Source organism: Dermacentor silvarum, chromosome 10 (assembly GCF_013339745.2).
Source record: "Dermacentor silvarum isolate Dsil-2018 chromosome 10, BIME_Dsil_1.4, whole genome shotgun sequence".
Classification (NCBI taxonomy): Eukaryota; Metazoa; Arthropoda; class Arachnida; order Ixodida; family Ixodidae; genus Dermacentor; species Dermacentor silvarum.
This window is the reverse complement of record NC_051163.1, coordinates 122,312,950-122,335,066: the sequence shown is the minus strand read 5'-3', so window position 1 is coordinate 122,335,066 and position 22,117 is coordinate 122,312,950.

Genomic DNA, 22,117 nt, shown 5'->3' with positions numbered 1-22,117 from the left:
GAAAAACCCACTACTCCCAGGTTCATCCCGATGCCCGGGGATCGTGTGCCTAACGGTCAAGCAGGGTGTAAGTTTAAGTACATCAAAGATCGAAGCCACCGGATCAGACAACGGCACAAAGAGGGAAGAAGAGGCGGGGGGGGGGGGGGAATTTCGCGCACGCACAGACGCACAGCCACGCGGCCGGCTCAGCCAGCTAAAACACAGCCTTCGAGATGGGCTTCTACCCGATCAGAGCCACCTCTGGAGCGCGGATTAGGGCGCCACTTATACCCCAAACACAGCCAAGTCGCAAATTTTCAGTAGCCCAAATATAGCCACATAGCCAACAACAAGTCGACGCCAAAATATTTTTCCCGTAGCCCATTTTGGCTATATATAGCCAAACCTGGCAACACTGTATAATGGCGGTACCGAACGGAGTTTTCCAGCTTAAATTGTGTCAGCTGTCGACGAAGCCGGGCGTTAGGCGGGCGCGACGCTCCACGAAGGTTGTCTATAATACGGCGACAGTACGAGTCAGTGAGTCGTTGAGACGAAAATGATTCATGGTCGTGCGAAGGGAGATGATCAAGAGCGTCGAAGGACAAAACCGCCGTAGAAGAGACGTCAGTGAGGGCATCACTGGAGGTCGTGGCGGAACCATTGATGAATGAGGCTGTAGGAAACGGGCAGCGAGAAAGAGCGTCTGCGTCTTGGTGCTTCTTACCAGACTTGTAGATGATTTCAAAGTCATATTCTTGCAGACGAAGAATCCAGCGACCCAGACGCCCTGACAAGTTCTTGAGTGTGGAAAGCCAGCATAAGGCGTGATGATCCGTAACGATGGTAAAATGGCGACCGTGGAGATAAGGGCGAAATTTCTTGACGGACCAAACGACAGCGAGGCACTCCTGCTCGGTGATGGTATAGTTCTTCTCGGCAGGTGTGAGCACGCGACTGGCATACGCAACGACTCTCTCACGCGAGGAGTTGTCTTGCTGGAGGAGGACAGCACCGATGCCATGGCCGCTAGCATCCGTGTGCAAGAGTGTGGGCGCAGTCTCATCAAAATGACACAGGACAGGTTCAGATGTGAGGGCGCCCTTTAGCTGGTCAAAGGCATATTCACACTCAGGTGACCACACGAAGGGAGCACCAGAACGAAGTAAGTGGTGTAAATGTGCAGCTATAGAGGCGCAATCGCGAATAAATCGGCGAAAATAGGAAGCGATGCCGAGGAAACTGCGTAGGTCCTTGGTCTTTTCTGGATGAGGAAAGTGAAGCACCGCCGAAATCTTGTCAGGATAAGGTCGAATACCATCCTTGCTTACAATACGACCTAAGACCTTGATCATCTTGCTTGCAAAATGACACTTTTTGGTGTTGAGCTGAAGACCAGCGTTGGCTATGCACGTGAGAACCTCATCGAGACGTTGCAGGTGCTGTGCAAATGTCGACGAGAAAATAACGATATCATTCAGATAGCACAAGCAGGTCTTCCACTTCAGGCCACGCAGAACGGCGTCAATCATGCGCTCAAAAGTTGCGGGAGCATTGCAGAGGCCGAAGGGCATGACGTTGAACTCGTAAAGACCATCTGGGGTTGCAAACGCTGTTTTTCTTTGTCGGCTTCGTGCATCGGAATTTGCCAGTAACCTGAACGCAGATCAAGACTGGATAAGTACTTGGCACCTTGCAGGGAATCGAGGGCGTAGTCAATGCGAGGCATGGAGTACACATCCTTGCGCGTGATCTTGTTGAGCGCTCGGTAATCTACACAGAAACGCACGGAGCCATCTTTTTTTTTCGGACCGAAACAATGGGAGACGACCAAGGGCTAGCAGAGGGGCGAATTATCTCACGTTGCAACATGTCGGCGACGTTTTGCTCAATAATTTTGCGCTCAGCTAGAGACACGCGATACGGCCGGCGACGCACGATGGATCTGCCGTCTGCCTGAATCCGATGCGCTGTGACGGTCGTCTGTCCCAATGTCGAAGAATGGGCGTCAAATGAACCTTCATGCTTCTTCAACAAGGCAAGGAGCTGTTGTGTCTGCGAAGGGGTCAAGTACGAGCTGACTACAGCAGCAAGAGCGGAGGTAGAGGCAGAATGTCCAGCAGGAGGGATTTCAGAGGGAGCAGCCTTGAGGGGAACGAAAAAGAGATGCTGTGAATCAGCAACGCAAGCCAAAGTGGCGCCTTTAGGAAGTAGAATTTTCTCAGGCTTTGTGTTCCTTGCTGCGAGAAGCGCAGAACCATTATCGAACCTAACTAGGCCTGAAACGATGGCTATCCCTTTTGTGAGCCAACGTGCACAAGGTAACACTAACACATCGCCATGGTCGTTGACGTCGAACGTGATGGTCAGAATTTGCTGACAGCCTGGAGATAGCTCGGTGTCTTTTGCAGCGAGCAGACGAGGCGGCTGGTACGGTTCATTGCCGAGCGAATAGTCGGTGTTGGTCATATGTACGACACCTCGCCCACAACATTTAGCAGCAGAAGCAGAGGCAAGGAAATCCCATCCTAAAATGAGCTGGTGGGAGCAGGGCGACAGCACAGCAAATTGTATGTAGTGGACGATGCCATCGATGAATACACGCACTTTACAAAACGCGGAAGCGCGGATTGTTTTCCCTTTCCCTTTCCCACGATCACAGAAGGTGCGGCTTGTGGAGGCGAGATGGTTAGGGTAGAAGCGCCAGGCTGCTCGTCCTGCGACATGCTGACGGACAGTGGGCACAAGCGGCGACCCGAACAAAGCTCCAGGGAGTAGACCAGGGGTGTAGAGGACGGGGAACCAAGCAGCACCTCCACCACTTGTGCGTGACAGTAGCGACGTCACTGAGCGCGAGAGACGACACATCATTGAGCCCTTGTGACGTCATTGAGCCCGAGAGACAACACGGCGAAGAAGGGCGGCGTCCACAACCGGCATGAACAGCCTTCGGTACAGTCCACGCTGATGATGCGCCCGCACGCGCGATGAAGAAGAGGGACACACGCATGATGATGATAATGTGCAGATGATGAAGAAGTGCACAATGAATGGCCACACAATATACAATCGAAGTATGCTATACTTTATATAGTAAGAGAAGCCAAGTTGGCTGAATAAACGTTAATAGAGGTGGTGGCTGGTTGTGAGCAAGATTTTTTTCTATCTGCTTGCTTTACCAGCAAGCGGTGGCTGTGCATATGGTACTCATGTTCTGTTGTATTTAGTTTATCTGAGCAAAAAATCCCTTGGTATTTTACATTACCACCGATCCTGCAGTTACAACTGTCATGGCCGGCGAGGCGCTACGGACTACATGTGCTTTTCCGGAGAAAGTGGAGACCACGTAAATTACTCATTCTTTGTCAAACCTTCATTTTATTGTACACTGGAGCATTTCTTTCTGCTTTTTATTGAAACGAAATTAACAAAGAAAGACATGTAGTCACCCTATAATGGTGACGACTATTGCATTTCGCATAGCAGAAGCAACAATATAATATATATATATATAGGTAGTGAGAAAATGAAAAGAGCCAACGTAGGGTGTTTCATTTACTGAATAAATATTCAATTGTTTTCTGTCGAGCTTTCTTATTATGGATGATCCGCATTATGGACGGGAACCGAAGTGTCCGTATTAATGAGGCACGACGGTATACATTAACGCTACGTCTGCATCTTTCATCTCCCTTCTTGCGGCCTCGTCTGCATGTGCTACATTATTATTTGAGATACCACACCAACCGGCCCGCATTGCAACTTTAGTCTGCATCGGCTTAACTTTGGCGCCTATAATCTTCGCAATCATAAGGATTTTGACCTACCGAATTGCCTAGCAAAAGGAAACGAGAAGTGGACACCACCGGAGATCACCAGTACACGCGATAAAAAAGCGAGTTCCGTGTTTTGAAACTCGAACCGGTCCCCGCGCGTTCCTTCTTGCTTATTCGCGTCGTTTAACGCGTTAGTACACAACGGGGTATACGCGACGGAGAAAGGAATACACCCCGGAGGGCAGAAAATAAAGGCGAAAAAGCCGAGAGCGAATGCACGGGGGTCGGATCCGGTGCGTTAATCTTTGACTCACGCGAGCGAGCGCGCGGCCGATGCAGAACCCGTGCTTAGGCGCACAAAGCGTTTGACCCGTCGAGACGAGAACGAGGCTCGAGCGGAACGGGACCGGGGCAGGGCGGTCTCGTGGCCGGCCCGGTCGAGACCCCGCTGCGCCGTGCGGTGAAGAAGTGGGACAGAGGGACAGCTAATCTCTTCGCCACCTTCGCCTGGAGCACCGGGTGGGAGAGGAGGACTCTTCACAACGAATTTAAGATATACTGCCATGAAGGACGAGGAACGGCGTATAGATTGGGCGACGGATGTGGAATAGCGAGCGAATACGTCGAGCAAAGTATTTACCTACTTCATTGGTCTCTTTACTTCCCGTTTTTCTTTTCCAATTAGGTTATTAATCACGATCATCGCCGGCAAATAAAGGATTTCTAAAATTCATCACTGTAGAAATTTGTGTGCTACTCTATGAACGTTTGTAGATGTCATTGATTAACTGATGCTGGGGCTAATGACCTCTCATGCTCGGCACAGCCATGACAGCTGTGTCCCCCACAGCCATCCGTCTCGCACAAGAGAAGCCGTCACATATTTTCTAAGCATACCGAAGCCTAATGAGAGTATATGCTGTGCCAGCTATCAAGCACCAAACTTAAGAAAATAAAAAGTCGGATCATTTTATGAGAATATTACCAAGTGCACGAGAAACCACCAGTAACTTTTTAGTGAATAAAACTGAATTAGTTAACAAAATGCCATCATTTAATTTTTATTCGTTGCTCCATTTGCCAAGAATTCAAATACTGAGTTGTAGAGAATCGTCAGAGAGGTCAAATGAACTTCTCCCCGAGAGGTTACGCATAGCGTGTTCATTAAATGCGAAGCATTTCCTGGCTAATATTTCCCACTTTGAGGGTATTCTATCTATCTATCTATCTATCTATCTATCTATCTATCTATCTATCTATCTATCTATCTATCTATCTATCTATCTATCTATCTATCTATCTATCTATCTCTATCTATCTATCCGCCTACGTCTTGGTGCTCTCATGGTCGTATCTTTAACTTGGTATTTACCAAAATTGCCATAGTATGACAAGAGTGTATGACGAACATAAATTACAGGTGATGACATGAATTTCATGACATGCGTGTCACGTAGGTCATGAAACAGCCTCCTAAAACGACAATGACCCAGCGAAAAAAAAAAAAAAAACCTTGCGCTCGGCCGCGCAACGCTTGAAACAGCGAACCCATTTCAGTGGTTTGTGAGGGTATTTTTGCTGAGTCATGCTCATGACTATGACTTCTACCATCATCCTTTAGTGTTTTCTTCACTTAGTAACCACGTGAGAACGCAGGTCGGTGGTTTTTGAGTATTAATCTTTGTTTGCTGAGTCATTGTCATTTTTGCTGAGTCATACTCATGACTATGGCTTCTGTCATCATCCCTTAGTGTTTCCTTCACTTAGTACCCACATCACAACCCATTTCAGTGGTCAGTGGTTTTTGAGTGTTAATTTTTTCTCGCTGAGTCACTGTCATTTTTGCTGAGTCATGCTCATGTCTGTGACTCCTACCATCGTTATTTAGTGTTTACTTCACTTAGTTTATTTATTTATTTATTTATTTATTTATTTATTTATTTATTTATTTATTTTTACATACTGCAGCCCTGTTAGGGCTATGGCAGGAGTTGGGAATTATACAGTTGTAGAGCGTACACAAATTGCAAATATAAGCAGCACGAAGCAAAAACAAACAACACAAAATATAAATCAATAACAGTCAAGCTTAAGCAAGAAATCGTCCAAAGGAAGGGAACGAATGGCACCAGGCAAAGAGTTCCAATAATCAATGGCTAAAGGAAAAAAGCTATATTTAAACGCATCTGTTCGTGACCGATAAGGTACAATATTAAGATGGTGATGTCTCCTAGATGAGGAAGGTTCCGCAAATTTTATGTATTTGCTAAGGCAAGAATTGCTCGATGAGTTAATTAGTGAATGCAATAGCTTTAGGGATTCTATGTTGCGATGGATGCTGAGAGTTGTCAGATTTAACTCTGAAAGTTTAGAAGACGGAGAAAAGTTGCTGTCATATCGACGGTAGATAAACCGGATAGCTTTTTTTTCTGGACCATTTCCAACTTCATGGTGTCTGATTTCTTATGCGGATTCCATACCACACAAGCATACTCCATAAGTGGCCGGATAACTGATTTGTAAGCGACTACTTTAGTATTTAAAGGAGCTGTGCGCAAAGTACGCCGTAAGTAGCCAAGCTTCTTAAGTGCTTTGTTGCAAATATAATTTATATGACGAGACCATGGCATGTTATTAGTAAAATAAAGACCCAGGTATTTATATTCGGAAACTCTTTCCAGTGCGCAACCGTTAAGTGCATAAGGAAACGTGGATGGAAACAAACGCCTACAGAATGACATGTACACGGATTGCTTGAAATTTATAGTCATTTGCCAGGTTTTACACCATTGGCAGAAATAGTCAAAAGAATCATTAAGAAGAATATGATCGTTAAGTGAGTTTATAGTTTGATAAAGCACGCAGTCGTCCGCGTATAAACGTATGTTGACAGGTATGCTGGAAGGTAAATCATTAGTATAAAGCAAAAAGAATAGGGGTCCCAGGACAGAACCCTGCGGCACACCGGAAGTTACCTCAACAGCGCAAGAGTTGGTGTTCCTGAAACGAACGCTTTGTGAACGGTCACTGAGAAAACTATTGATCCAGTTAACAAGAGAGGAATTGTTAAATGTCGAGTCAAGCTTGCATAAAAGTTTGGAGTGGGTGACTGTATCAAAAGCTTTCGAGAGGTCGATAAAGATAGAATCAATATGGTAGCCTAAATCAAGTGTACTGACAACGTCGTGACTAAATTCTATCAATTGAGTAATAGTACTGTAACCACGCCGAATACCGTGTTGAAAGTTTGAAAAAATATTGTTATTAGTAAGGTAGTCAGAAATATGCCTGTGTAGTATGTGCTCCAACATTTTGCAGGAGTACGATGTTAGAGAGATCGGCCTATAATTTGACAGACACTGTTTGTCGCCAGATTTATATAACGGAATAACTATTGCTGTTTTCCACGAGGAAGGAACTGTGCTAGTTGATAGGGATTTCTTGAATATAAGCGTTAGGTAGCGACAACACCAAAGAGAATAACGACGCAGAAAAGTATTGGGAATCTCATCTGAGCTGCAGCTCTTTTTCATGTCAAGGTTCAAGATCATGTTAAGAACACCTTCCTCAGAGACAAAGGCATATAGGAGGATACACAATAGGAGGATACACATCACTGCTGTAAGGAGGAATTTCGAGGATGTCTATCGTGAAAACAGATTGAAAATGCGCGTTAAATGCCGTGGCGATTACCTTAGGATCAATAGAAGACACATTGTTAAACATAAAAGTATTGCTAGAACTTACGCTAGGAAAAATCGCGGTCTAGAATTTCCTAGGGTTGCTGTGCAATAAATTAGTTAAGGTAATATTATAGTAAAAATCGCTGGCTTTCTTTGCCTTGGTGCGATATTCATCCTTAAGAATAAGAAACTGTGCTGTAGCATGGATGTCACCCGCACGCTTTAGGCGTCTCAGTCTGGAAATGAGGCTGCGACATGTGAAGTAATTCTCTAGTCATCCAAGGAACCGTTGGGTTTTGTTTCTTAGTTTTCATAGGAACAAAGCTTCGGATGCACCTGAGGACAATGTTTTGAAAAAACAAGTCTAATGCATTAACATCGCAGGACGCGTTAAGCTGTTCGAACTGCTCGAAAGAATTACATAACACATCAGTAATTGAGTCATCATCAGCCCGATTAAAATCGTGAAAAGTAGTATAAATGCAACTAGATGCAGGGACACTTAAGGAAATTGACACTAGTACAGCTTTGTGATCCGACAGACCATCTGCTACTTCACATTCATACTGGTCATCAGGAAAACACGCACTGACGAACACAAGGTCCAAAACGGTTGCCCCTCGGGTACTGCAATGAAAGTGAAAGGTCGACAAGCTCTTTGCACAATAGGACATCGTGACCGGATACAGATAAACTTGGCCATTTTATACCAGGAGCATTGAACTCGCCCATTAATATAACATTAGCAGAAGCATTATGTGCGTTCATGAAATTGTTTAACGTATGAAGTGCCAACGTCCGAACCCATTCCTGCAGTTTTTGAACGTAAATATTTTTTTTCGCTGAGTCATTGTCATTTTTGCTGAGTCATGCTCATGACTATGACTTCTCTCATCATCTCTTAGTGTTTCTATCACTTATTACCTACATCAGAACCCATTTCAGTGGTTTTTGCGTGTTATACCCGTGTCACAGGGCGTTTGGAAGGCTTTCCAGCCGATAGTCAGTTGACGCAAAGGTCAAGTTCGAGCAGCTACGCGGGCGGTTTCGAAGACCGCCGAGTCAATAGTTTATCGAGTCAACGGAGCACCCTACTACTCTATCGAAATCTCGATGACCTTTGAGCAACGGAAGCGGAAACAGCGCGAACATGCCCTCTCGTTCACAGTGTGCTCGTACTGACGGTTAGAAAGAACAAGTCAAACCAAAATGGTCTAAAAATACTATATGAGTGTTATTAATTATTCAATAAAGTATTTTTGCCACTTGATGTGTGCAAACTGCACATAGTTTGAAACATGTAAACACACACCAAAACGGCAGCCGCATCGAGCGGCCGCAAACGTTTCCCCAGTTTAGCTACTGAACAACTGAGAACTAAACATATATGTATGGCAATGTATAAACAAGCCTAAAATAAATTATAATGCTTTTAAGTGTTTTTAATGTTGTTTAACTTTTGGTGACATGAAAACGAAAATAAAGATCCGCAGCGCCACACAATTTTGCGAGAAATGCCTGAACCACTCAACGGCCTTTCAAATGTGCCGTGTAGCAGTGCGACAACTCCTGAGTCGATAGAGTTGTGGCGTTTCGAAGGCCGTCGACTGGAAGGACTTCCAAACGTGCCCGTGTGACACAGATATATATCTTTTCGTGCTGAGTCATTGTCATTTTTGCTGAGTCATGCTCATGCCTGTGACTTCTATCATCATCCTTTAATGTTTCCTTCACTTAGTGCCCACGCCCGAACCCATTCCTGTGGTTTTTGAACGTAAATCTTTTTTCACAGAGTCATTGTCATGTTTGCTGAGTCATGCGCATGGCTATGGCTTCTGTTATCATCCCTTAGTGTTTCCTTCACTTACTACCCACGTCAGAAAAAATTTCGGTGGTTTTTGAGTGTGAAACTTTTTTCACTGAGTCATTGTCATTTTTGCAGAGTCATGTTCATGACTATGACTTCTACCATCATCATTTAGTGTTTTCTTCCGTTAGTACCTATTTCCGAACCCATTTCAGTGTTTCTTTTTTTTTTGATGTGTCATTGTCATTTTAGGAGGCTGCTTCATGACCTACGTGACACACATGTCATAAAATTCATGTCATGACCTATCATTTATGTTCGTCATACACTATTGTCATACTATGTCAATTTTCGTAAATAACAAGTTAACAAAACGACCATGCGAGCACCAAAACGTAAAAAAAAAATCAGAACGAAGTTGAAAGTTAGCGCTCGTCCTGTTCTCTCGTTCTTGTCCGTGTCTTCTAGCGCTATGAGCACCTCTGATGCACCTCTGTCAAAAATTAAATTATGGGGTTTTACGTGCCAAAACCCAGATCTGATCATGAGGCAGGTCGTTGTGGGGGACTCCGGAAATTTGGACCACCTGGGGTTATTTAACGCGCTCCTAAATCTAAGTACGCGGGTGTTTTCGCATTTCGCCCCCATCGAAATGCGGCCGCCGCGGCCGGATTCGATCCCGCGGACCTCGTGCTCAGCAGCCCAACACCATAGCCACTGGGCAACCACGGCGGGTGCTGCGCCAAGACGTAGGCGGCTAGATAGATAGATATATACTGTCACTAGTGGCAAATTTTTGCCAAGAAATGCTTCGCATTTAAAAACCACTGAAATGGGTTCGGCATGGGTACTAAGGGAAGGAAACACTAAGGGATGATGGCAGAAGTCAGTAGTCATGAGCATGACTCAGCAGAAATGACAATGACTCAGCGAAAACAGATTTACACTCAAAAACCACCGAAATGGGCTCTGACGTTGGTAGTAAGTGAAGGAAACATTAAAGGATGACGGTAGATTTCATTTCCTCTATTCCCTCCTCCTGAAACAGTAGGCAGGAGTTGTGCCCCTCTCGGTGGCAGTTGTCAGCTTGCTCCCTCCCTATTTCCTTCATGTCCTTGTGTGGATATGTGTACAAACCAAATAATAATAATAATAATAATAATAATAATAATAATAATAATAATAATAATAATAATAATTATTATTATTATTATTATTATTATTATTATTATTATTATTATTATTATTATCATCCATCATCATCATAATAGAAGTCATAGCCATGAGCATGAATCAGCAGAAATGACAATGACAGCAAAAAAAGAATAACGCTCAAAAACCACTCAAATGGGTTCGCACGTGGGTACTAAGTGAAGGGAAACACTAAAGGATGGTGGTAGAAGCCCTAGTCATGACCACCATCATCATCATCATCAGCCGATATTTATGTCCACAGCAGGACAAAGGCCTCTCCCTGTGACCTCCAATTACCCCTGTCTTGCGCTAGCTGATTGAAACTTGCGCCTGCAAATTTCCAAACTTCATCATCCCATCTGGTTTTCTGCAGACCTCGACTGCGCTTCCCCTCTCTTGGTATCCATGCTGTAACCCTAATGGTCCACCGGTTATCCATCCTACGCATTACATGGCCAGCCCAGCTCCATTTTACCTCTTAATGTTAACTAGAATATCGGATATCCGCGTTTGTTCTCTGATCCACACCGCTCTCTTCCTGTCTCTTAACGTTAGGAATAACATTTTTGGTTCCATCGCTCTTTGTGCGGTCCTTAACTTGTTCTCGAGCTTCTTTGTTGACCTCCAAGTTTCTGCCCCATATGTTAGCACCGGTAGAATGCAATGATTGTACACTTTTCTTTTCAACGACAGTGGTAAGCTGCCAGTCAGGATTTGGCAATGCCTGCCGTATGCACTTCAACCCAATATTATTCTTCTGTAAATTTCTTTCTCATGATCAGGGTCGCCTGTGAGTAATTGACCTAGATAAACGTACTCCTTTAGAGACTCTAGAGGCTGAATGGCGATTCTGAATTCTTGTTCCCTTGCCAGGCTATTGAACATTATGTTTGTCTTCTGCATATTAATCTTCAACCTCACTCTTACACTTTCTCGGTTAAGGCCCTCAATCATTTGCTGTAATTTGTCCCCATTGTTGCTGAATAGGGCAATGTCATCGTCGCCGTTGATCCTCACTCCTAAGCCTTCCCAGTCTAAAAGCTTGAATACTCCTTCTAAGCATGCAGTGAATAGCATTGGAGAGATTGTGTCTCCTTGCCTGACCCCTTTCTTGATAGGTATTTACCTGATTGATGACATGGATATGATCCATCGTAGAATATCCCTTCTTGAAGCCAGCCTGTTCTCTTTGTTTGCTGAAGTAAAGTGCTGCCCTGATTCTATTGGAAATAACCTTAGTGAATATTTTATACAATATTGAAAGCAACTTAATGGGGCTATAATTATTCAATTCTCTAACGTCTCCCTTCTTATGAATTAGTATATAGTTGGCGTTCTTCCAGCTTTCTGATACACTTGAAGTCGTGAGGCATTACGTATAAAGGGCCGCAAGCTTTTCATGCATGATATCTCCTCCATCTTTGAATTATTCGACTGTTATTGCGTCTTCTCCAGCCGCTTTTCCCCTAGTCATGTCTTTCAAGGCCCTTCTAACTTCATCGCTAGTTATAGAAGGAGCGCCTGTATCCTGTTCTTCACTACCTGTAATGAAAGTAGCTTGGCTTCTCTGGGAACTGTACAGGTCAGTATAAAATTCTTCCACTGCTTTTACTATGTCATCGAAATTGCTGATGATATTACCCTGCTTATCTTTCAGTGCATACATTTTACCTTGTCCTATGCCAAGTTTTTTCTCACTGATTTCATGATACGTCCATATTTTACTGTTTCCTCAATCTTTCTCACGTTATAATTTCGAATATTCCTTACTTTCTTCTTGTTGATCAGTTTCGACAGTTCGGCGAATTCTATTAGATCTTTCGGGTTTGACACTTTCATGTTTTGCCGTTTCTTTATTAGGTCCTTTGTTATTTGGGAGAGCTTACCTACCGGTTGCCTTGGTGCCTTACCTCCCACTTCAATTGCTGCTTCTGAAATCAGCCTAGTCATGGTTTCATTCATTACCTCTATGTTGCTGTCTTCATCTTCCTGTTCTAAAGCTGCATATTTATTTGCGAGCACCAGCCTGAATTGGTCTGCTTTTGCCCTTACTGCGTCTAGGTTGGCCTGTTTCTTCTTGACTAATATTACTCTTTCTCTCTTCAAATTGATAGAAATCCTAGACCTCACTAACCTATGGTCACTGCACTTTACCCTACCTAACACTTCTACATCCTGCAATATGCTTGAATCGGCAGAGAGTATAAAATCGTTTTCATTCCTTCTTTCTCGATTAGGGCTTTTCCAGATCCATTCCTGTTGATGCGCTTCCTGAAGAAGTTATTCATTATTCGGAGCCTATTACTTTCCGCGAATTCTACCAACATCTCTCCTCTAGTGTTCCGAGAATCGATGCCGTAGTGGCCAATTGCTTGCTCACTAGCCTGCATTTTCCCCACTTTTACATTGAAGTTGCCCATGACTACAGTATGCTGGGTTTTCACCTTTCTCATTGTTATTTCAACATCTTCATAATACTGTTCTATTTCTTCATCATCGTGACTGGAGGTTGGGGTGTAGGCTTCCACTACCTTAATTCTATACCTCCTATTCAGCTGTATTACGGCGACTGCTACCCTCTCTTGAATGCTGCAGAATTCATCAAAGTTGTCCGCTATGTCCTTATGGACTAGAAGTCCTACACCGAATTATCTCTTATCTGGAAGACATCTGTAGCAGAGGACGTGACAGCTAGTCAGCGCTGGATAAGCCTCACCAGTTCTTCTAACCTCACAAAAAGGCAATACCTGATAATACCTGATAATACCAGGCAATACCTGATAATTCTTCAAATACCTCCGCTAAGCTAGCCTCACTCGATAGGGTGCGCGTGTTGAACGTTGCCAGGTTCAGTTTCCAGTGGCGGCCTCTCCGGACCCAGATATTCTTAGCACCCTCTGCCGCGTCGAAGGTCTGACCACCGCCTTGGTCAGGTGCTCCGCAGCCGCTGGGGACTAAGGGCCATGGGTAGACTGTAGGAGTCATGAGGGAGGTAGTGGCCGAATACTGCACCAGGGAGGCCAATTCCTGTTCTGGTGAGAGAGCGACTTTGTTGAAGCTTAGCGGGCCTTCCTAATTTGGTTGCACCTGGATTAGTATAGCCCCACTAGCTCTCGGCATTTTTTTTTTGCCGGTGTCAGGCGCCACTCCATGCCTGAATGTGTGGTGGACTTGAGGAGGATTCGAACTTACGACCTTCAGATTAGAGGCCGGGAGTTGTACCTCTGCTCCACGCCCCCAACATATGACCATGTCATTGTGATAATATATGGTACACGTGCTCCCGGGAGTGCAAAGTTGAAGTTGAAAATTTAGTGCTTGCAAATATCCGTCAAACCGGCTATCCGGTTTAACCGGAGGGAAGTGAATCCGGTCTCGAAAACCGGTTAACCGGTTATCCGGTTTTCACGAAAAGGATATTCTGGATAACCGGTTTAAATAACCGGTTAGCTGGACATTCGAATATTCGGACACGAATATTTGGTGACTGTAATAGCTTATCCAAATTTTCAGTTCTATTGCATGTATCCCGATGCCACATGCGCAGATCATTCATTCATCTTTTATAATATGATGTTTACCAGACGGCTCAAAATGTGCCCGTGCGTTTTACGCGCAATACTTATATCCACTGTTACAGTTTGGAACGAAGCATCGGCGCCCCATTTTCGATAATCAGTGAACGCATCCACAGCGAGGAGGAGGAAAAAACATTTATTATGCTTACATCGTAGAGGAGCAGTGGAGGAACTGCAGAACTATCTTGACTGCGCAAAGCGAGCAGCAGAATCTGCTCGACTCTCCTGTTCCGTCTGTCCACGTCTCCCCAAACGTGCCGCAAAAATATAATGAAATTTGTTTCCCCGCATAATAGCTATGTATCGCATACTCTGATCGACTCATTTTATGGCGCATGACAATAATGTAGAACAAATTCTCGTTTTTCGTTACGCCAGAAACCTTGAAAAGCACCAAGTGCAGTTTTTTATAGGCACATGGTTAGGGTTGCAGATCGTCTGCTCTTTCGATACGAACCTGGCTACGATCACAGATCGTCTGATCTTTCAAGTGCGCTAGTTTCTTGCTCTTATTGCCGCATAAAAAGCATGTGATCCTGAAACTTAATCTTGAAAAAAACATTTATACCGAAACGGTCTACAGGTCTTCTATTCCTTGAGTGCAAACCGCGCTGGCGCAAAACTTTCTGTGGCATCCTGACAACCCAGCGCAAGCGGCCAGTAGCAGACGACGCCGGGCGCCGTCTAGGGGTTTTTTTCCGTCCATGATTGCGGCTGCACTCCCTCGACTCAGACCGCGAGGGAAGTAGTTCTTTTGCGGCGCCGCTAGTAGTAGTTTGCCGCGCCAACGTTCGCCACCCGCGTTAGCACGTCTGAAGCTGCGCGTCTCCTCCTCGCCCAGCGTGACATTATCACAAGTGCTCGCGCTAGCGCCGGTCCATAGTTTCCACCTCCTGTTATTCTTTCTCCGTGGTTACAGAGGACGCAGTGAAATAGCTAGGTGAGCTTCGTGTATTTACTATATTCGTGCAATGTTAATAAAAATTGGGGCGAACGTAACGTGGAAATAAAATACTATCTTTCAATAACGTGTCAAAAACATTGACGGGGGTGTAATTGGCGACTGCAATTAGTTACATATTTGAAGGAAGTAATTGTAATTGTAACCCGCAACTTTTATTTTTTGTGACGTGTAAAAATCTGGCACACTGTCACGACTAGTGACACTGTGCTAGTGCAGTTTTACAGAGTGCAGCAATTCCGAAAGATAAAATTAAGAAAGGAAAGGTAAGGAGGTTAACCAGAGCAGATATCGGGTTCGTACAAGCAGTTAAAGAAAAAAAAAAGCCGGCAGATCCCAGGCCCTGTGGGGAATCGGTGTTATGCGAAGCAGTGTGGGAGCGAAGCAGTGACCCCCCCCCCCCCCCCTACCAGGTTCCATTTCATTTCATTTATTTCATTTATTTTCTCTCAAGGCCGAGGCATTACAGAGAGGAGTGGGTAGTATAAAAACACACACAAAAAAACACATTTTAGCAGCGTAGTGAGGTTAGAAAAAGTGGTTAACAAGGGCTTGTTTGAGTTCGTGCATATTTACGAGTGAAACAATGGAAGCGGGAAGGCGGTTCCAGTCGCTGCTTGTTGTGGGTATGAATGAATTGAAGTTCGTAAGTTCGTGCGGCAACATGGCACGTCAACTTTGAACTGATGATCGTTTCTGGAAGAAATGTACAACGGTGGTGACAGAAGAGAGTCTCTTAAAGTAGCATTACAATGATATATCTTATGAAATAGACATAGACGCGCGATTTTACGACGAAGTGACAGTTTAGGCAAATCGAGATTGTACTTCATTCAAGTGACACTTGCTGTACGTGAGTAGTTACATAAAATAAAACGTGCTGCCCGGCACTGAATCGCGTCTATGCTGAGATTAAGTGAACTGACATGGGGATCCCAAATGGAAGATGCATATTCAAGCTTGGGCCTAACTAATGTTTTAAAAAGCAAAAGCTTTAAGTTGGTGGGAGCTAGACTAAAATTACGTCTTATATAACCAAGAGTACGGCCAGCATTACTTGTTATATGGTTCAGGTGAGTTTGCCAGGAGAGGTTCTCAGAAATCTAAATGCCAAAGTATTTGTAAATGGAAACCTGAGTTATGGGAACGCTATTAAGAGAATATGTACATGATGTGTCGTGAGAAGTACGTCGAGTAAGTCTCATTGCCTTATATTTATTAGTACTTAGTTTCATTAACCAGGTCTCACACCATGCATCTATATTACTGAGGTCCGATGGAAGCGTTAGATGGTCGGCAACAGTTAATATTTCACGATATAAACACAATCATCCGCGAACAGCTTTATAGATGAACAAATCTTGTTAGGCAGGTCATTAAATTATGGGGTTTTACGTGCCAAAACCAGTTCTGATTATGAGGCACGCCGTAGTGGGGGACTCCGGAAATTTGGACCACCTGGGGTTCTTTAACGTGCACCTAAATCTAAGTACACGGGTGTTTTCGCATTTCGCCCCCATCGAAATGCGGCCGCCGTGGCCGAGATTCGATACCGCGACCTCGTGCTCAGCAGCCCAACACCATAGCCACTGAGCAACCACGGCGGGCGTTAGGCAGGTCATTAATGTATACAAGGAAGAGCAAGGGTGCTAGTACTGACCCCTGTGGTAGGCCGGATGTCACAGGACAAGGGGCAGAGTTATGGTCATTAACTGTAACGAATTGCGTGCGTCCTGACAAGAAACACTCTTTTCATTTAAGTACGTTAGGGTCTAAATTCAGTGCGCGTAGTTTAAGTAGTAGAAATTTATGACATACCGAATCGAAAGCTTTCGAAAAATCTATGAAGATGCAGTCTATGAAGGAGGAACGATCCAGAGCGGAGAATAAGTCGTTAGTGAAAGACAACAGTTGTGTCTCGCGGGAATAGTTTTTCCTAAACCCGTGTTGCTGTGCACTGAAGAAAGAGTTTGTTTCCAAGAATTCTACGAGGTGACAATAAATGACATGCTCCATGAGTTTGCAAGGTATACTTGTCAATGAAATGGGTCTATAATTATCAGGATCATGTTTGCTACCAGTTTTGTGCAGAGGAACCACCTTCCCAATCTTCCAGTCGTTCGGGAGCACACCATGTTCGAGGGACTGCAAAAAAATCATAGATAATATGATGGATGAGTAGGTTTCAGCATTTTTGAGAAACTTTGGGTTTATACTGTCTGCACCAGGTGTAGAAAGCTTTATGTTATGGATTAGGTGGCGTATTCCATCAAAATCTATAATGAGAGGGTCCATAGGAAAGAAATTATCTGTAGTAATTTTAGGAAAGGAAATTGGTTCAGCATCAACAAATGACATCGAGAATACAGCGTTAAGTACAGCGCAACACTCATCCCTGGAGACAGCAACATCGCTGGCAGTGGTTAATTCGACTGTTTGTTTTGCATCACTGTTTACCACTTGCCAGAATTTTCATGGATTTGATATTAACAAAGACGGAAGTGTTGTTTGAAAAAAGTTAAGCTTGGCATGTGACAAAGCATGCATATACTCGCTCGCTGTGGCATGATATGCTGTCCAGCGTGCGGGCGCAGCTGATAACCTGGCTTTTCTGAAGAGACGCTGCTTTTTATTGCGCAAACGTTTCAGCGATGGTGTGAATCAAGGTGCGCGATTGTTTGCCTTGATTCTGCGAAGCGGTATGTAGCGGTTAGTAAGCTCGAATACTTTTGATTTGTAAAGAAGCCAGTTCTCGTGTACAGACCTATCTGGAAAGCATGATACGAATTCATGCAGAAAATTTTCAAGCTCAGTATTTATCGAACTGAAGTTTCCTCTCGCATAATCTCTGATAGATTTTACAGCTTTGTGCCCACTTGGTGAAGTATTCAATAAATCGAACTGTATGGCAGTATGATCGCTTACACCGGGCAAAAGTGACACTGATTGCACCATTGACGGGTGAAAAGCTGATAATAAATCTAGGATAGTTGCACTTGAAGACGCCGTACGGGTAGGTTGCTTGACTAGTCGCGTAAGATTGAAATCAGCACAGGTGTTAATAAAAGCTTCACATTCTGAGGAACCGCTATTCACCGCAGGGTTAGGGTCATTCCATGATATAGAAGGGAAATTGAAGTCTCCTACAAGGAAAGTGGGCGCTGCATGGTACCTTACTTGTAACTTGTGCAAAACATCGTATAGCTAAAGGGAAAAACCTGGTGGGGTGCTCGGAGGGCGATAGCAGGCACAAAATATGACGTCTTTGTGGTTGACATGGATGCACGCACATACCAATTCTAATGGTGATGAAACGGGAACATTGAAGGAAGTGAATTCATCACTCACTGCAATTAATACACCGCCGCCTGTGCGTGTACCGCGGTCACATCTGTAAGAATTGTACTTTCTTTCGCAGTTTAAAAGTTCTGAGCTATCTATTTTTGCCGAGAGCCATGTTTCCGTTAAAACAACGATAACTGCTGAGCAGGCGTCAACCAGCGACGATAGCGCGTCACGTTTATTGATTATGCTACGTACATTGCATGACAAGACGGAAGTATTTCGAGAGGAAGCATTCTTTAGCTATTTCTGTGAAGGACCAGCCTGCGACTCAGAAAGAGCATGGTTGGTCAAAGCCGTGTTGCCTGCCTCACGTTCGCAAATTCTATCCATAACAGGGCAATAGGTGTAAGTCGTTTTGTTTATAATCAGCCTGTTGTGGCGCAACGTATATGGCCGTCCACTTGCCTTCGCAAAGTCTAGCTGTTTTTTTCTTGTTGTGCGGGCGGCTTTCGAAAAATCCTCTCCAACAGAGACGCCTGTGCCTCGAAGCTTTGATTCCTGGGACAAAATGTTTTCTTTAACTTTACACGAGGAAAACCACGTGATTATGGGCCTACACTTGTTTGGGATAAACGACCCAAGTCTGTGCGCACGAGCGATTCCCTCATCTGACACCTGCAGATTGAGCGTCTCAGAAAGCAGCTTGCGAATATTTACTTCCGTACTTGCCCTCGTCTCTGCGGCAGAGTCTTTAATGCCGTAAAATATAAGATTGTCCCTTCGAGCGCGGTCTTCGTGATCGTCTAACCGAGCTTGTAGGGATGCATTCTCGTTCCTAACTGCTGTAGTCACCAACTGTACTAAATTTGAGTCATCGTGAATATTTTCAAGACAGTTAACTTTGCCTTCAAGATCAGTTAATCGTGATGTAAGTTCACATACCTTGGAATCGAGTATTCTTTGATTTTCTTTCACTTCATCAATTGATTTGATGAGATTATGATGACGACTGTCTAAGTGCCTAGAAAGATTTGAGAAAGCGGTTAATATGTCATTGTGCTGTTTGCAACATTCTCCTTCGAGGGGACCCGGGTTAAGCTCAACGTCCCAAGTGTGCTAGCCTCTATTGTGACTGAGTGCGTTCATGTTTGCAAGAGCATCTTGCAAACATGAACGCACTCAGTCACAATAGAGGCTAGCACACTTGGGCATGGGAATAGCAGCAATGCAATGTTATTAGAACGTTTGGAAAAAAGGGACTCAGATGGACTAACCTGCACGAAAAGGCACAACTTGTTTATGCAAACAATTGCGGCTGCTTTCCCATGCCCACTGAAAGGAGCTTGGGCGCGCTGGGTGCTTATGTAGCGTCCGGGCGATGCTTATTCTGTCGCTGAGGATGCCAGGTAGAAGAAGGGGCTTGTAGTTCCAGTGATTATCACGAAGCCTTGATCGAAGCAGTTATGGTCGATGACAGGACAGGAGCGCATGGGTCAGTTGATATGCCTGGTTGACGGCTGCGCGGTTGGTACCACAACATCCATGGAGCACGTGCCGATGATGGACGTCAGCTGCACGAAAAGGCAGAACTTGTTTATGCAAACCATTGCGGCTGCTTTCCCATGCCCACTCTAATTATGAAACGAACGTAAGAGCACCAAGACATAGGCGGCTATTTCATGTCCTACATGACACGCATGTCATGACATTAGACCTATCATTTGTGTCCGAACCCATTCCAGGGGCTTTCGAGTGTTAATCTTTTTTCGCTGAGTCATTGTCAATTTTGCTGAGTCATGCTAATGACTATAACTTCTACCATCATGCTTTAGTGTTTCCTACACTTAATGCCCACTTCCGAACCATTCCAGCAGTTTTTGAGTGCTAATCTTTTTTCCTTAAGTCGTTGTCATTTTTGTCTGAGTCAAGATGATTATTAAGTGATCATTGTATTCTACTATCATTATCGCTACTATCATAACCGTACTTGCACCCATTACCATAATTAATTCTTGATCGGTAGCCACTTTGGGTATTTTTTTCACCCATGAGAGCACCAACACGCAGGCGGCTGTTTTATGACCTACATGACACGCATGTCATTACATTCATGTCATGACCTATCATTTATGTTCGTCATACACTCTTGTCGTAGTATGCTAATTTTGGTACCTACAAAGTTCACGAAACGACCATGAGAGCACAAAGACGTGGGCGTCTGTTTCATGACCTAGATGACACACGTCCTGATATTCATGTCATCACCTATCCTTTATGTTCGTCATACACTTTTGTCATACTATGCCAATTTTGGTACCTACCAAGTTAACGAAACGACCATGAGAGCACCAAGACGTGGGCGGCTATACAGATACTCTAAAAGTTGCAAATGTTTACCAAAAATGCTTCGCATTTAATAGCTACAAATATAAGAATACTAGAGAGAAAGAGACGTAATTTCGGCACAAGTACAGAAGAACAAATATCCGGCTATCCGAATGTCCGCATATTCGGATACTATTAACCGAATAACCGATCACTCCGGTTATGCGGTTTTCAAATTCGAATAACCGGTGAATAGAATAACCGGATAACTGGTTTTTCCGCAAAACCGGTTTGATGTTGCGGCTCTTGTGCAAACCATAACCATATGAAGGCACTGCGCCGTGCGGTGGCGAAGAGGACACCGACTCTTGACAAATACCCGCGATAGGGTATGTGCGAAAGGATATCTACCTTAAGGTCGTCATCATCATCAAGACCGATTTGTGAGCGCCGACAGTTGCGCCTCAACAAGCATGGCTCGAGAGAGCGTGGCCCGTGGCGTGAGCAGTGCGCGAGGTTCGGCGTTCGACGTCAGAGAGCTTCCTCGCTGGGCGTCCGGTCCGTAGGAGCTATCGCCGCACGCGTCACTACGTCTGCACCCGTATCAAGGCTGTCACCAGCTGAGAGGCCACCTCGTCCAGTTCTTCAGCTGAGCAACTGGTCCAGGAGGGCTGGCGGTCCTGAGCCTGGCTGAACGAGCATTCGGGTGATCGGCCACAGGGCTACCTCACCAGCTGTGGATGTGAAACCGGGCACACAGAGGCTCCGGTTCGTCGACTGTGGCGCAGGGCCACCTGAGCTCCACGAGGCTGTCCGACCCTGCTGTCTGACCCTGCTGTTTGACCCTGCAGTCCGACTCTGCTGTCCGACCCTGCTGTCCGACACTGCTGCCCGACACCGGTTCAACGACGTCTCCGACATGGCGATACCTGCTTCCGCATGAACTGTAGGCAGATTACGTTTGACTAATCTATATATAGCTGCATGTCTTCTAGAATGTGTCTTGGGGAACTGTCGCGTGTGTATGCCGTTTCAATGTATTAAGTGTGTCCAATACAAGTCTGATGTGTGCTTGTGCTCCTGCGTGCTGCTTTTCTCTCTTTTCTGGAGTGACCCTGTGCCCAATAACATCACAGTCATGACCATGACTCAGCAAAAATGACTGACTCAGCGAAACAAGATTAACACCCAAAAACCAATGCAATGGGTTCGGATGTGGTATTAAGTGAAGGAAAAGGCTAAAGATTGATGGTCAAGGTCATTGACATGAGCATGACTAAGGCTTTCGCCTTAAGGTCTCTTAGGCGTAGCTAAAGGGACTACTCAGGACTCATGACATGAATGTCATGACAGGCGTGTCATGTAGGTCATGAAACAGCTGCCTAAGTCTTCGTGCTCTCATGGTCGTTTCGTTCACTTGGTAGGCTCTCTGCACACTGCTTCGCATATCATCGATTCCCACATCGAGCACCAAGAGTTAGGCAGCTGTTTCATGACCTACATGACACACATGTCCTGATATTTAT